The sequence below is a fragment of the Pan troglodytes genome, chromosome 14 (assembly GCF_028858775.2).
Source record: "Pan troglodytes isolate AG18354 chromosome 14, NHGRI_mPanTro3-v2.0_pri, whole genome shotgun sequence".
NCBI classification, from domain to species: Eukaryota; Metazoa; Chordata; class Mammalia; order Primates; family Hominidae; genus Pan; species Pan troglodytes.
Genome location: NC_072412.2, coordinates 8,626,015 through 8,645,172, shown reverse-complemented (window position 1 = coordinate 8,645,172; position 19,158 = coordinate 8,626,015).

Below are 19,158 nucleotides of genomic sequence, written 5' to 3'. Positions count from 1 at the left end.
CTTTTGATATTTTATATAAATTATATAATATATATTTGGTGTAGTTTTTGATATTTTACATAGGGTGTGTAGTATATATTTACTGTCCTTTTTGATATTTTATTTACAGTATATAATGTACATTTGGTGTAATTTTTGATGTTTTATGTACAGTATATTAAATATAATTACTGTAGTTTTTGATAGTTTATTTACAGTATATATAACACATATTTGGTGTACTTTTTGATATTTTATGTACAGTATGTAATATATATTTACTGTACATTTTGATATTTTATGTACAGTATATAAAATGTATTTGGTGTACTTTTTGTTAATATTATATGTACAATATATGAAACATTTACTGTACTTTTTGATATTTTATGTACAGTATATAAGATATATTTGGTGTCCTTTTGATATTTTATGTAAATTATATAATACACATTTGGTGTAGTTTTTGATATTTTACTTAGGGTGTGTCATATATATTTACTGTCCTTTTTGATATTTTATTTACAGTATATACTATACATTTGGTGTAATTTTTGATATTTTATGTACAGTATATTAAATATAATTATTGTAGATTTTGATAGTTTATTTACAGTATATATAACACATATTTGGTGTACTTTTTGATATTTTATGTACAGTATGTAATATATATTTACTGTACTTTTTGATATTTTATGTACAGTATATAAAATGTATTTGGTGTACTTTTTGTTAATATTATATATACAATATATGAAACATATTTACTGTACTTTTTGATATTTTATGTACAGTATATAAGATATATTTTGTTTCCTTTTGATATTTTATGTAAATTATATAATACATATTTGGTGTAGTTTTTGATATTTTACATAGGGTGTGTCATATATACTTACTGTCCTTTTTGATATTTTATTTACTGTATATACTATATATTTGGTGTAATTTTTGATATTTTATGTACAGTATATTAAATATAATTACTGTAGATTTTGATACTTTATTTACAGTATATATAACACATATTTGGTGTACTTTTTGATATTTTATGTACAGTATGTAATATATATTTACTGTACTTTTTGATATTTTATGTACAGTATATAAAATGTATTTGGTGTAATTTTTGTTAATATTATATGTACAATATATGAAATATATTTACTGTACTTTTTGATATTTTATGTACAGTATATAAGATATATTTGGTTTCCTTTTGATATTTTATGTAAATTATATAATATGTATTTGGTGTAGTTTTTGATATTTTACATAGGGTGTGTAGTATATATTTACTGCCCATTTGATATTTTATTTACAGTATATACTATACATTTGGTGTAATTTTTGATAATTTATGTACAGTATATTAAATATAATTACTGTAGTTTTTGATAGTTTATTTACAGTATATATAACACATATTTGGTGTACTTTTTGATATTTTATGTACAGTATGTAATATATATTTAGTGTAATTTTGATATTTTATGTACAGTATATAAAATGTATTTGGTGTACTTTTAGTTAATATTATATGTACAATATATGAAACATATTTACTGTACTTTTTGATATTTTATATACAGTATATAAGATATATTTGGTGTCCTTTTGATATTTTATGTAAATTATATAATACATATTTGGTGTAGTTTTTGATATTTTACATAGGGTGTGTCATATATATTTACTGTCCTTTTTGATATTTTATTTACAGTATATAGTATACATTTGGTGTAATTTTTGATATTTTATGTACAGTATATTAAATATAATTACTGTAGATTTTGATAGTTTATTTACAGTATATATAACACATATTTGGTGTACTTTTTCATATTTTATGTACAGTATGTAATATATATTTACTGTACTTTTTGATATTTTATGTACAGTATATAAAATGTATTTGGTGTACTTTTTGTTAATATTATATGTACAATATATGAAACATATTTACTGTACTTTTTGATATTTTATGTACAGTATATAAGATATATTTGGTGTCCTTATGATATTTTATGTAAATTATATTATACATACTTGGTGTAGTTTTTGATATTTTATATAGGGTGTGTAGTATATATTTACTGTCCTTTTTGATATTTTATTTACAGTATATAATGTACATTTGGTGTAATTTTTGATATTTTATGTACAGTGTATTAAATATAATTACTGTAGTTTTTGATAGTTTATTTACAGTATATATAACACATATTTGGTGTACTTTTTGATATTTTATGTACAGTATGTAATATATATTTACTGTATTTTTGATATTTTATGTACAGTATATAAAATGTATTTGGTGTACTTTTTGTTAATATTATATGTACAATATATGAAACATATTTACTGTACTTTTTGATATTTTATGTACAGTATATAAGATATATTTGGTGTCCTTTTGATATTTTATATAAATTATATAATATATATTTGGTGTAGTTTTTGATATTTTACATAGGGTGTGTAGTATATATTTACTGTCCTTTTTGATATTTTATTTACAGTATATAATGTACATTTGGTTTAATTTTTGATATTTTATGTACAGTATATTAAATATAATTACTGTAGTTTTTGATAGTTTATTTACAGTATATATAACACATATTTGGTGTACTTTTTGATATTTTATGTATAGTATGTAATATATATTTACTGTATTTTTGATATTTTATGTACAGTATATAAAATGTATTTGGTGTACTTTTTGTTAATATTATATGTAGAATATATGAAACATATTTACTGTACTTTTTGATATTTTATGTACAGTATATAATATATAGTTGGTGTCCTTTTGATATTTTATATAAATTATAAAATATATATTTGGTGTAGTTTTTGATATTTTACATAGGGTGTGTAGTATATATTTACTGTCCTTTTTGATATTTTATTTACAGTATATAATGTACATTTGGTGTAATTTTTGATGTTTTATGTACAGTATATTAAATATAATTACTGTAGTTTTTGATAGTTTATTTACAGTATATATAACACATATTTGGTGTACTTTTTGATATTTTATGTACAGTATGTAATATATATTTACTGTACATTTTGATATTTTATGTACAGTATATAAAATGTATTTGGTGTACTTTTTGTTAATATTATATGTACAATATATGAAACATTTACTGTACTTTTTGATATTTTATGTACAGTATATAAGATATATTTGGTGTCCTTTTGATATTTTATGTAAATTATATAATACACATTTGGTGTAGTTTTTGATATTTTACTTAGGGTGTGTCATATATATTTACTGTCCTTTTTGATATTTTATTTACAGTATATACTATACATTTGGTGTAATTTTTGATATTTTATGTACAGTATATTAAATATAATTATTGTAGATTTTGATAGTTTATTTACAGTATATATAACACATATTTGGTGTACTTTTTGATATTTTATGTACAGTATGTAATATATATTTACTGTACTTTTTGATATTTTATGTACAGTATATAAAATGTATTTGGTGTACTTTTTGTTAATATTATATGTACAATATATGAAACATATTTACTGTACTTTTTGATATTTTATGTACAGTATATAAGATATATTTGGTTTCCTTTGGATATTTTATGTAAATTATATAATACATATTTGGTGTAGTTTTTGGTATTTTACATAGGGTGTGTCATATATATTTACTGTCCTTTTTGATATTTTATTTACAGTATATACTATATATTTGGTGTAATTTTTGATATTTTATGTACAGTATATTAAATATAATTACTGTAGATTTTGATACTTTATTTACAGTATATATAACACATATTTGGTGTACTTTTTGATATTTTATGTACAGTATGTAATATATATTTACTGTACTTTTTGATATTTTATGTACAGTATATAAAATGTATTTGGTGTACTTTTTGTTAATATTATATGTACAATATATGAAATATATTTACTGTACTTTTTGATATTTTATGTACAGTATATAAGATATATTTGGTGTCCTTTTGATATTTCATGTAAATTATATAATATATATTTGGTGTAGGTTTTTATATTTTACATAGGGTGTGTAGTATATATTTACTGCCCACTTGATATTTTATTTACAGTATATACTATACATTTGGTGTAATTTTTGATAATTTATGTACAGTATATTAAATATAATTACTGTAGTTTTTGATAGTTTATTTACAGTATATATAACACATATTTGGTGTACGTTTTGATATTTTATGTACAGTATGTAATATATATTTACTGTACTTTTTGATATTTTATGTACAGTATATAAAATGTATTTGGTGTACTTTTTGTTAATATTATATGTACAATATATGAAACATATTTACTGTACTTTTTGATATTTTATGTACAGTATATAAGATATATTTGGTGTCCTTATGACATTTTATGTAAATTATATTATACATACTTGGTGTAGTTTTTGATATTTTATATAGGGTGTGTAGTATATATTTACTGTCCTTTTTGATATTTTATTTACAGTATATAATGTACATTTGGTGTAATTTTTGATATTTTATGTACAGTATATTAAATATAATTACTGTAGTTTTTGATAGTTTATTTACAGTATATATAACACATATTTGGTGTACTTTTTGATATTTTATGTACAGTATGTAATATATATTTACTGTATTTTTGATATTTTATGTACAGTATATAAAATGTATTTGGTGTACTTTTTGTTAATATTATATGTACAATATATGAAACATATTTACTGTACTTTTTGATATTTTATGTACAGTATATAAGATATATTTGGTGTCCTTTTGATATTTTATATAAATTATATAATATATATTTGGTGTAGTTTTTGATATTTTACATAGGGTGTGTAGTATATATTTACTGTCCTTTTTGATATTTTATTTACAGTATATAATGTACATTTGGTTTAATTTTTGATATTTTATGTACAGTATATTAAATATAATTACTGTAGTTTTTGATAGTTTATTTACAGTATATATAACACATATTTGGTGTACTTTTTGATATTTTATGTACAGTATGTAATATATATTTACTGTATTTTTGATATTTTATGTACAGTATATAAAATGTATTTGGTGTACTTTTTGTTAATATTATATGTAGAATATATGAAACATATTTATTGTACTTTTTGATATTTTATGTACAGTATATAAGATATAGTTGGTGTCCTTTTGATATTTTATATAAATTATATAATATATATTTGGTGTAGTTTTTGATATTTTACATACGGTGTGTAGTATATATTTACTGTCCTTTTTGATATTTTATTTACAGTATATAATGTACATTTGGTGTAATTTTTGATGTTTTATGTACAGTATATTAAATATAATTACTGTAGTTTTTGATAGTTTATTTACAGTATATATAACACATATTTGGTGTACTTTTTGATATTTTATGTACAGTATGTAATATATATTTACTGTACATTTTGATATTTTATGTACAGTATATAAAATGTATTTGGTGTACTTTTTGTTAATATTATATGTACAATATATGAAACATTTACTGTACTTTTTGATATTTTATGTACAGTATATAAGATATATTTGGTGTCCTTTTGATATTTTATGTAAATTATATAATACACATTTGGTGTAGTTTTTGATATTTTACTTAGGGTGTGTCATATATATTTACTGTCCTTTTTGATATTTTATTTACAGTATATACTATACATTTGGTGTAATTTTTGATATTTTATGTACAGTATATTAAATATAATTATTGTAGATTTTGATAGTTTATTTACAGTATATATAACACATATTTGGTGTACTTTTTGATATTTTATGTACAGTATGTAATATATATTTACTGTACTTTTTGATATTTTATGTACAGTATATAAAATGTATTTGGTGTACTTTTTGTTAATATTATATGTACAATATATGAAACATATTTACTGTACTTTTTGATATTTTATGTACAGTATATAAGATATATTTGGTTTCCTTTGGATATTTTATGTAAATTATATAATACATATTTGGTGTAGTTTTTGGTATTTTACATAGGGTGTGTCATATATATTTACTGTCCTTTTTGATATTTTATTTACAGTATATACTATATATTTGGTGTAATTTTTGATATTTTATGTACAGTATATTAAATATAATTACTGTAGATTTTGATACTTTATTTACAGTATATATAACACATATTTGGTGTACTTTTTGATATTTTATGTACAGTATGTAATATATATTTACTGTACTTTTTGATATTTTATGTACAGTATATAAAATGTATTTGGTGTACTTTTTGTTAATATTATATGTACAATATATGAAATATATTTACTGTACTTTTTGATATTTTATGTACAGTATATAAGATATATTTGGTGTCCTTTTGATATTTTATGTAAATTATATAATATATATTTGGTGTAGTTTTTTATATTTTACATAGGGTGTGTAGTATATATTTACTGCCCACTTGATATTTTATTTACAGTATATACTATACATTTGGTGTAATTTTTGATAATTTATGTACAGTATATTAAATATAATTACTGTAGTTTTTGATAGTTTATTTACAGTATATATAACACATATTTGGTGTACTTTTTCATATTTTATGTACAGTATGTAATATATATTTACTGTAATTTTGATATTTTATGTACAGTATATAAAATGTATTTGGTGTACTTTTAGTTAATATTATATGTACAATATATGAAACATATTTACTGTACTTTTTGATATTTTATGTACAGTATATAAGATATATTTGGTGTCCTTTTGATATTTTATGTAAATTATATAATACATATTTGGTGTAGTTTTTGATATTTTACATAGCGTGTGTCATATATATTTACTGTCCTTTTTGATATTTTATTTACAGTATATAGTATACATTTGGTGTAATTTTTGATATTTTATGTACAGTATATTAAATATAATTACTGTAGATTTTGATAGTTTATTTACAGTATATATAACACATATTTGGTGTACTTTTTCATATTTTATGTACAGTATGTAATATATATTTACTGTACTTTTTGATATTTTATGTACAGTATATAAAATGTATTTGGTGTACTTTTTGTTAATATTATATGTACAATATATGAAACATATTTACTGTACTTTTTGATATTTTATGTACAGAATATAAGATATATTTGGTGTCCTTATGATATTTTATGTAAATTATATTATACATACTTGGTGTAGTTTTTGATATTTTATATAGGGTGTGTAGTATATATTTACTGTCCTTTTTGATATTTTATTTACAGTATATAATGTACATTTGGTGTAATTTTTGATATTTTATGTACAGTATATTAAATATAATTACTGTAGTTTTTGATAGTTTATTTACAGTATATATAACACATATTTGGTGTACTTTTTGATATTTTATGTACAGTATGTAATATATATTTACTGTATTTTTGATATTTTATGTACAGTATATAAAATGTATTTGGTGTACTTTTTGTTAATATTATATGTACAATATATGAAACATATTTACTGTACTTTTTGATATTTTATGTACAGTATATAAGATATATTTGGTGTCCTTTTGATATTTTATATAAATTATATAATATATATTTGGTGTAGTTTTTGATATTTTACATAGGGTGTGTAGTATATATTTACTGTCCTTTTTGATATTTTATTTACAGTATATAATGTACATTTGGTTTAATTTTTGATATTTTATGTACAGTATATTAAATATAATTACTGTAGTTTTTGATAGTTTATTTACAGTATATATAACACATATTTGGTGTACTTTTTGATATTTTATGTACAGTATGTAATATATATTTACTGTATTTTTGATATTTTATGTACAGTATATAAAATGTATTTGGTGTACTTTTTGTTAATATTATATGTAGAATATATGAAACATATTTACTGTACTTTTTGATATTTTATGTACAGTATATAATATGTAGTTGGTGTCCTTTTGATATTTTATATAAATTATATAATATATATTTGGTGTAGTTTTTGATATTTTACATAGGGTGTGTAGTATATATTTACTGTCCTTTTTGATATTTTATTTACAGTATATAATGTACATTTGGTGTAATTTTTGATGTTTTATGTACAGTATATTAAATATAATTACTGTAGTTTTTGATAGTTTATTTACAGTATATATAACACATATTTGGTGTACTTTTTGATATTTTATGTACAGTATGTAATATATATTTACTGTACATTTTGATATTTTATGTACAGTATATAAAATGTATTTGGTGTACTTTTTGTTAATATTATATGTACAATATATGAAACATTTACTGTACTTTTTGATATTTTATGTACAGTATATAAGATATATTTGGTGTCCTTTTGATATTTTATGTAAATTATATAATACACATTTGGTGTAGTTTTTGATATTTTACTTAGGGTGTGTCATATATATTTACTGTCCTTTTTGATATTTTATTTACAGTATATACTATACATTTGGTGTAATTTTTGATATTTTATGTACAGTATATTAAATATAATTATTGTAGATTTTGATAGTTTATATACAGTATATATAACACATATTTGGTGTACTTTTTGATATTTTATGTACAGTATGTAATATATATTTACTGTACTTTTTGATATTTTATGTACAGTATATAAAATGTATTTGGTGTACTTTTTGTTAATATTATATGTACAATATACGAAATATATTTACTGTACTTTTTGATATTTTATGTACAGTATATAAGATATATTTGGTGTCCTTTTGATATTTTATGTAAATTATATAATATATATTTGGTGTAGTTTTTGATATTTTACATAGGGTGTGTAGTATATATTTACTGCCCATTTGATATTTTATTTACAGTATATACTATACATTTGGTGTAATTTTTGATAATTTATGTACAGTATATTAAATATAATTACTGTAGTTTTTGATAGTTTATTTACAGTATATATAACACATATTTGGTGTACTTTTTGATATTTTATGTACAGTATGTAATATATATTTACTGTATTTTTGATATTTTATGTACAGTATATAAAATGTATTTGGTGTACTTTTTGTTAATATTATATGTACAATATATGAAACATATTTACTGTACTTTTTGATATTTTATGTACAGTATATAAGATATATTTGGTGTCCTTTTGATGTTTTATATAAATTATATAATATATATTTGGTGTAGTATTTGATATTTTACATAGGGTGTGTAGTATATATTTACTGTCCTTTTTGATATTTTATTTACAGTATATAATGTACATTTGGTGTAATTTTTGATGTTTTATGTACAGTATATTAAATATAATTACTGCAGTTTTTGGTAGTTTATTTACAGTATATATAACACATATTTGGTGTACTTTTTGATATTTTATGTACAGTATGTAATATATATTTACTGTACATTTTGATATTTTATGTACAGTATATAAAATGTATTTGGTGTACTTTTTGTTAATATTATATGTACAATATATGAAACATATTTACTGTACTTTTTGATATTTTATGTACAGTATATAAGATATATTTGGTGTCCTTTTGATATTTTATATAAATTATATAATATATATTTGGTGTAGTTTTTGATATTTTACATAGGGTGTGTAGTATATATTTACTGTCCATTTGATATTTTATTTACAGTATATACTATACATTTGGTGTAATCTTTGATATTTTATGTACAGTATATTAAATATAATTACTGTAGTTTTTGATAGTTTATTTACAGTATATATAACACATATTTGGTGTACTTTTTGATATTTTATGTACAGTATGTAATATAAATTTACAGTACTTTTTGATATTTTATGTACAGTATATAAAATGTATTTGGTGTACTTTTAGTTAATATTATATGTACAATATATGAAACATATTTACTGTACTTTTTGATATTTTATGTACAGTATATAATATATATTTGGTGTCCTTTTGATATTTTATGTAAATTATATAATACATATTTGGTGTAGTTTGTGATATTTTACTTAGGGTGTGTCATATATATTTACTGTCCTTTTTGATATTTTATTTACAATATATACTATACATTTGGTGTAATTTTTGATATTTTATGTACAGTATATTAAATATAATTATTGTAGATTTTGATAGTTTATTTACAGTATATATAACACATATTTGGTGTACTTTTTGATATTTTATGTACAGTATGTAATATATATTTACTGTACTTTTTGATATTTTATGTACAGTATATAAAATGTATTTGGTGTACTTTTTGTTAATATTATATGTACAATATATGAAACATATTTACTGTACTTTTTGATATTTTATGTACAGTATATAAGATATATTTGGTTTCCTTTTGATATTTTATGTAAATTATATAATACATATTTGGTGTAGTTTTTGATATTTTACATAGGGTGTGTCATATATATTTACTGTCCTTTTTGATATTTTATTTACTGTATATACTATATATTTGGTGTAATTTTTGATATTTTATGTACAGTATATTAAATATAATTACTGTAGATTTTGATACTTTATTTACAGTATATATAACACATATTTGGTGTACTTTTTGATATTTTATGTACAGTATGTAATATATATTTACTGTACTTTTTGATATTTTATGTACAGTATATAAAATGTATTTGGTGTAATTTTTGTTAATATTATATGTACAATATATGAAATATATTTACTGTACTTTTTGATATTTTATGTACAGTATATAAGATATATTTGGTTTCCTTTTGATATTTTATGTAAATTATATAATATGTATTTGGTGTAGTTTTTGATATTTTACATAGGGTGTGTAGTATATATTTACTGCCCATTTGATATTTTATTTACAGTATATACTATACATTTGGTGTAATTTTTGATAATTTATGTACAGTATATTAAATATAATTACTGTAGTTTTTGATAGTTTATTTACAGTATATATAACACATATTTGGTGTACTTTTTGATATTTTATGTACAGTATGTAATATATATTTACTGTAATTTTGATATTTTATGTACAGTATATAAAATGTATTTGGTGTACTTTTAGTTAATATTATATGTACAATATATGAAACATATTTACTGTCCTTTTTAATATTTTATATACAGTATATAAGATATATTTGGTGTCCTTTTGATATTTTATGTAAATTATATAATACATATTTGGTGTAGTTTTTGATATTTTACGTAGGGTGTGTCATATATATTTACTGTCCTTTTTGATATTTTATTTACAGTATATAGTATACATTTGGTGTAATTTTTGATATTTTATGTACAGTATATTAAATATAATTACTGTAGATTTTGATAGTTTATTTACAGTATATATAACACATATTTGGTGTACTTTTTCATATTTTATGTACAGTATGTAATATATATTTACTGTACTTTTTGATATTTTATGTACAGTATATAAAATGTATTTGGTGTACTTTTTGTTAATATTATATGTACAATATATGAAACATATTTACTGTACTTTTTGATATTTTATGTACAGTATATAAGATATATTTGGTGTCCTTATGATATTTTATGTAAATTATATTATACATACTTGGTGTAGTTTTTGATATTTTATATAGGGTGTGTAGTATATATTTACTGTCCTTTTTGATATTTTATTTACAGTATATAATGTACATTTGGTGTAATTTTTGATATTTTATGTACAGTATATTAAATATAATTACTGTAGTTTTTGATAGTTTATTTACAGTATATATAACACATATTTGGTGTACTTTTTGATATTTTATGTACAGTATGTAATATATATTTACTGTATTTTTGATATTTTATGTACAGTATATAAAATGTATTTGGTGTACTTTTTGTTAATATTATATGTACAATATATGAAACATATTTACTGTACTTTTTGATATTTTATGTACAGTATATAAGATATATTTGGTGTCCTTTTGATATTTTATATAAATTATATAATATATATTTGGTGTAGTTTTTGATATTTTACATAGGGTGTGTAGTATATATTTACTGTCCTTTTTGATATTTTATTTACAGTATATAATGTACATTTGGTTTAATTTTTGATATTTTATGTACAGTATATTAAATATAATTACTGTAGTTTTTGATAGTTTATTTACAGTATATATAACACATATTTGGTGTACTTTTTGATATTTTATGTATAGTATGTAATATATATTTACTGTATTTTTGATATTTTATGTACAGTATATAAAATGTATTTGGTGTACTTTTTGTTAATATTATATGTAGAATATATGAAACATATTTACTGTACTTTTTGATATTTTATGTACAGTATATAATATATAGTTGGTGTCCTTTTGATATTTTATATAAATTATAAAATATATATTTGGTGTAGTTTTTGATATTTTACATAGGGTGTGTAGTATATATTTACTGTCCTTTTTGATATTTTATTTACAGTATATAATGTACATTTGGTGTAATTTTTGATGTTTTATGTACAGTATATTAAATATAATTACTGTAGTTTTTGATAGTTTATTTACAGTATATATAACACATATTTGGTGTACTTTTTGATATTTTATGTACAGTATGTAATATATATTTACTGTACATTTTGATATTTTATGTACAGTATATAAAATGTATTTGGTGTACTTTTTGTTAATATTATATGTACAATATATGAAACATTTACTGTACTTTTTGATATTTTATGTACAGTATATAAGATATATTTGGTGTCCTTTTGATATTTTATGTAAATTATATAATACACATTTGGTGTAGTTTTTGATATTTTACTTAGGGTGTGTCATATATATTTACTGTCCTTTTTGATATTTTATTTACAGTATATACTATACATTTGGTGTAATTTTTGATATTTTATGTACAGTATATTAAATATAATTATTGTAGATTTTGATAGTTTATTTACAGTATATATAACACATATTTGGTGTACTTTTTGATATTTTATGTACAGTATGTAATATATATTTACTGTACTTTTTGATATTTTATGTACAGTATATAAAATGTATTTGGTGTACTTTTTGTTAATATTATATGTACAATATATGAAACATATTTACTGTACTTTTTGATATTTTATGTACAGTATATAAGATATATTTGGTTTCCTTTGGATATTTTATGTAAATTATATAATACATATTTGGTGTAGTTTTTGGTATTTTACATAGGGTGTGTCATATATATTTACTGTCCTTTTTGATATTTTATTTACAGTATATACTATATATTTGGTGTAATTTTTGATATTTTATGTACAGTATATTAAATATAATTACTGTAGATTTTGATACTTTATTTACAGTATATATAACACATATTTGGTGTACTTTTTGATATTTTATGTACAGTATGTAATATATATTTACTGTACTTTTTGATATTTTATGTACAGTATATAAAATGTATTTGGTGTACTTTTTGTTAATATTATATGTACAATATATGAAATATATTTACTGTACTTTTTGATATTTTATGTACAGTATATAAGATATATTTGGTGTCCTTTTGATATTTCATGTAAATTATATAATATATATTTGGTGTAGGTTTTTATATTTTACATAGGGTGTGTAGTATATATTTACTGCCCACTTGATATTTTATTTACAGTATATACTATACATTTGGTGTAATTTTTGATAATTTATGTACAGTATATTAAATATAATTACTGTAGTTTTTGATAGTTTATTTACAGTATATATAACACATATTTGGTGTACTTTTTGATATTTTATGTACAGTATGTAATATATATTTACTGTACTTTTTGATATTTTATGTACAGTATATAAAATGTATTTGGTGTACTTTTTGTTAATATTATATGTACAATATATGAAACATATTTACTGTACTTTTTGATATTTTATGTACAGTATATAAGATATATTTGGTGTCCTTATGACATTTTATGTAAATTATATTATACATACTTGGTGTAGTTTTTGATATTTTATATAGGGTGTGTAGTATATATTTACTGTCCTTTTTGATATTTTATTTACAGTATATAATGTACATTTGGTGTAATTTTTGATATTTTATGTACAGTATATTAAATATAATTACTGTAGTTTTTGATAGTTTATTTACAGTATATATAACACATATTTGGTGTACTTTTTGATATTTTATGTACAGTATGTAATATATATTTACTGTATTTTTGATATTTTATGTACAGTATATAAAATGTATTTGGTGTACTTTTTGTTAATATTATATGTACAATATATGAAACATATTTACTGTACTTTTTGATATTTTATGTACAGTATATAAGATATATTTGGTGTCCTTTTGATATTTTATATAAATTATATAATATATATTTGGTGTAGTTTTTGATATTTTACATAGGGTGTGTAGTATATATTTACTGTCCTTTTTGATATTTTATTTACAGTATATAATGTACATTTGGTTTAATTTTTGATATTTTATGTACAGTATATTAAATATAATTACTGTAGTTTTTGATAGTTTATTTACAGTATATATAACACATATTTGGTGTACTTTTTGATATTTTATGTACAGTATGTAATATATATTTACTGTATTTTTGATATTTTATGTACAGTATATAAAATGTATTTGGTGTACTTTTTGTTAATATTATATGTAGAATATATGAAACATATTTACTGTACTTTTTGATATTTTATGTACAGTATATAAGATATAGTTGGTGTCCTTTTGATATTTTATATAAATTATATAATATATATTTGGTGTAGTTTTTGATATTTTACATACGGTGTGTAGTATATATTTACTGTCCTTTTTGATATTTTATTTACAGTATATAATGTACATTTGGTGTAATTTTTGATGTTTTATGTACAGTATATTAAATATAATTACTGTAGTTTTTGATAGTTTATTTACAGTATATATAACACATATTTGGTGTACTTTTTGATATTTTATGTACAGTATGTAATATATATTTACTGTACATTTTGATATTTTATGTACAGTATATAAAATGTATTTGGTGTACTTTTTGTTAATATTATATGTACAATATATGAAACATTTACTGTACTTTTTGATATTTTATGTACAGTATATAAGATATATTTGGTGTCCTTTTGATATTTTATGTAAATTATATAATACACATTTGGTGTAGTTTTTGATATTTTACTTAGGGTGTGTCATATATATTTACTGTCCTTTTTGATATTTTATTTACAGTATATACTATACATTTGGTGTAATTTTTGATATTTTATGTACAGTATATTAAATATAATTATTGTAGATTTTGATAGTTTATTTACAGTATATATAACACATATTTGGTGTACTTTTTGATATTTTATGTACAGTATGTAATATATATTTACTGTACTTTTTGATATTTTATGTACAGTATATAAAATGTATTTGGTGTACTTTTTGTTAATATTATATGTACAATATATGAAACATATTTACTGTACTTTTTGATATTTTATGTACAGTATATAAGATATATTTGGTTTCCTTTGGATATTTTATGTAAATTATATAATACATATTTGGTGTAGTTTTTGGTATTTTACATAGGGTGTGTCATATATATTTACTGTCCTTTTTGATATTTTATTTACAGTATATACTATATATTTGGTGTAATTTTTGATATTTTATGTACAGTATATTAAATATAATTACTGTAGATTTTGATACTTTATTTACAGTATATATAACACATATTTGGTGTACTTTTTGATATTTTATGTACAGTATGTAATATATATTTACTGTACTTTTTGATATTTTATGTACAGTATATAAAATGTATTTGGTGTACTTTTTGTTAATATTATATGTACAATATATGAAATATATTTACTGTACTTTTTGATATTTTATGTACAGTATATAAGATATATTTGGTGTCCTTTTGATATTTTATGTAAATTATATAATATATATTTGGTGTAGTTTTTTATATTTTACATAGGGTGTGTAGTATATATTTACTGCCCACTTGATATTTTATTTACAGTATATACTATACATTTGGTGTAATTTTTGATAATTTATGTACAGTATATTAAATATAATTACTGTAGTTTTTGATAGTTTATTTACAGTATATATAACACATATTTGGTGTACTTTTTCATATTTTATGTACAGTATGTAATATATATTTACTGTAATTTTGATATTTTATGTACAGTATATAAAATGTATTTGGTGTACTTTTAGTTAATATTATATGTACAATATATGAAACATATTTACTGTACTTTTTGATATTTTATGTACAGTATATAAGATATATTTGGTGTCCTTTTGATATTTTATGTAAATTATATAATACATATTTGGTGTAGTTTTTGATATTTTACATAGCGTGTGTCATATATATTTACTGTCCTTTTTGATATTTTATTTACAGTATATAGTATACATTTGGTGTAATTTTTGATATTTTATGTACAGTATATTAAATATAATTACTGTAGATTTTGATAGTTTATTTACAGTATATATAACACATATTTGGTGTACTTTTTGATATTTTATGTACAGTATGTAATATATATTTACTGTATTTTTGATATTTTATGTACAGTATATAAAATGTATTTGGTGTACTTTTTGTTAATATTATATGTACAATATATGAAACATATTTACTGTACTTTTTGATATTTTATGTACAGTATATAAGATATATTTGGTGTCCTTTTGATATTTTATGTAAATTATATAATATATATTTGGTGTAGTTTTTGATATTTTACATAGGGTGTGTAGTATATATTTACTGTCCTTTTTGATATTTTATTTACAGTATATAATGTACATTTGGTGTAATTTTTGATATTTTATGTACAGTATATTAAATATAATTACTGTAGTTTTTGATAGTTTATTTACAGTATATATAACACATATTTGGTGTACTTTTTGATATTTTATGTACAGTATGTAATATATATTTACTGTATTTTTGATATTTTATGTACAGTATATAAAATGTATTTGGTGTACTTTTTGTTAATATTATATGTAGAATATATGAAACATATTTACTGTACTTTTTGATATTTTATGTACAGTATATAAGATATATTTGGTGTCCTTTTGATATTTTATATAAATTATATAATATATATTTGGTGTAGTTTTTGGTATTTTACATAGGGTGTGTAGTATATATTTACTGTCCTTTTTGATATTTTATTTACAGTATATAATGTACATTTGGTGTAATTTTTGATGTTTTATGTACAGTATATTAAATATAATTACTGTAGTTTTTGATAGTTTATTTACAGTATATATAACACATATTTGGTGTACTTTTTGATATTTTATGTACAGTATGTAATATATATTTACTGTACCTTTTGATATTTTATGTACAGTATATAAAATGTATTTGGTGTACTTTTTGTTAATATTATATGTACAATATATGAAACATTTACTGTACTTTTTGATATTTTATGTACAGTATATAAGATATATTTGGTGTCCTTTTGATATTTTATGTAAATTATATAATACACATTTGGTGTAGTTTTTGATATTTTACTTAGGGTGTGTCATATATATTTACTGTCCTTTTTGATATTTTATTTACAGTATATACTATACATTTGGTGTAATTTTTGATATTTTATGTACAGTATATTAAATATAATTATTGTAGATTTTGATAGTTTATTTACAGTATATATAACACATATTTGGTGTACTTTTTGATATTTTATGTACAGTATGTAATATATATTTACTGTACTTTTTGATATTTTATGTACAGTATATAAAATGTATTTGGTGTACTTTTTGTTAATATTATATGTACAATATATGAAACATATTTACTGTACTTTTTGATATTTTATGTACAGTATATAAGATATATTTGGTTTCCTTTGGATATTTTATGTAAATTATATAATACATATTTGGTGTAGTTTTTGGTATTTTACATAGGGTGTGTCATATATATTTACTGTCCTTTTTGATATTTTATTTACAGTATATACTATATATTTGGTGTAATTTTTGATATTTTATGTACAGTATATTAAATATAATTACTGTAGATTTTGATACTTTATTTACAGTATATATAACACATATTTGGTGTACTTTTTGATATTTTATGTACAGTATGTAATATATATTTACTGTACTTTTTGATATTTTATGTACAGTATATAAAATGTATTTGGTGTACTTTTTGTTAATATTATATGTACAATATATGAAATATATTTACTGTACTTTTTGATATTTTATGTACAGTATATAAGATATATTTGGTGTCCTTTTGATATTTTATGTAAATTATATAATATATATTTGGTGTAGTTTTTTATATTTTACATAGGGTGTGTAGTATATATTTACTGCCCACTTGATATTTTATTTACAGTATATACTATACATTTGGTGTAATTTTTGATAATTTATGTACAGTATATTAAATATAATTACTGTAGTTTTTGATAGTTTATTTACAGTATATATAACACATATTTGGTGTACTTTTTGATATTTTATGTACAGTATGTAATATATATTTACTGTAATTTTGATATTTTATGTACAGTATATAAAATGTATTTGGTGTACTTTTAGTTAATATTATATGTACAATATATGAAACATATTTACTGTACTTTTTGATATTTTATGTACAGTATATAAGATATATTTGGTGTCCTTTTGATATTTTATGTAAATTATATAATACATATTTGGTGTAGTTATTGATATTTTACATAGGGTGTGTCATATATATTTACTGTCCTTTTTGATATTTTATGTACAGTATATAGTATACATTTGGTGTAATTTTTGATATTTTATGTACAGTATATTAAATATAATTACTGTAGATTTTGATAGTTTATTTACAGTATATATAACACATATTTGGTGTACTTTTTGATATTTTATGTACAGTATGTAATATATATTTACTGTATTTTTGATATTTTATGTACAGTATATAAAATGTATTTGGTGTACTTTTTGTTAATATTATATGTACAATATATGAAACATATTTACTGTACTTTTTGATATTTTATGTACAGTATATAAGATATATTTGGTGTC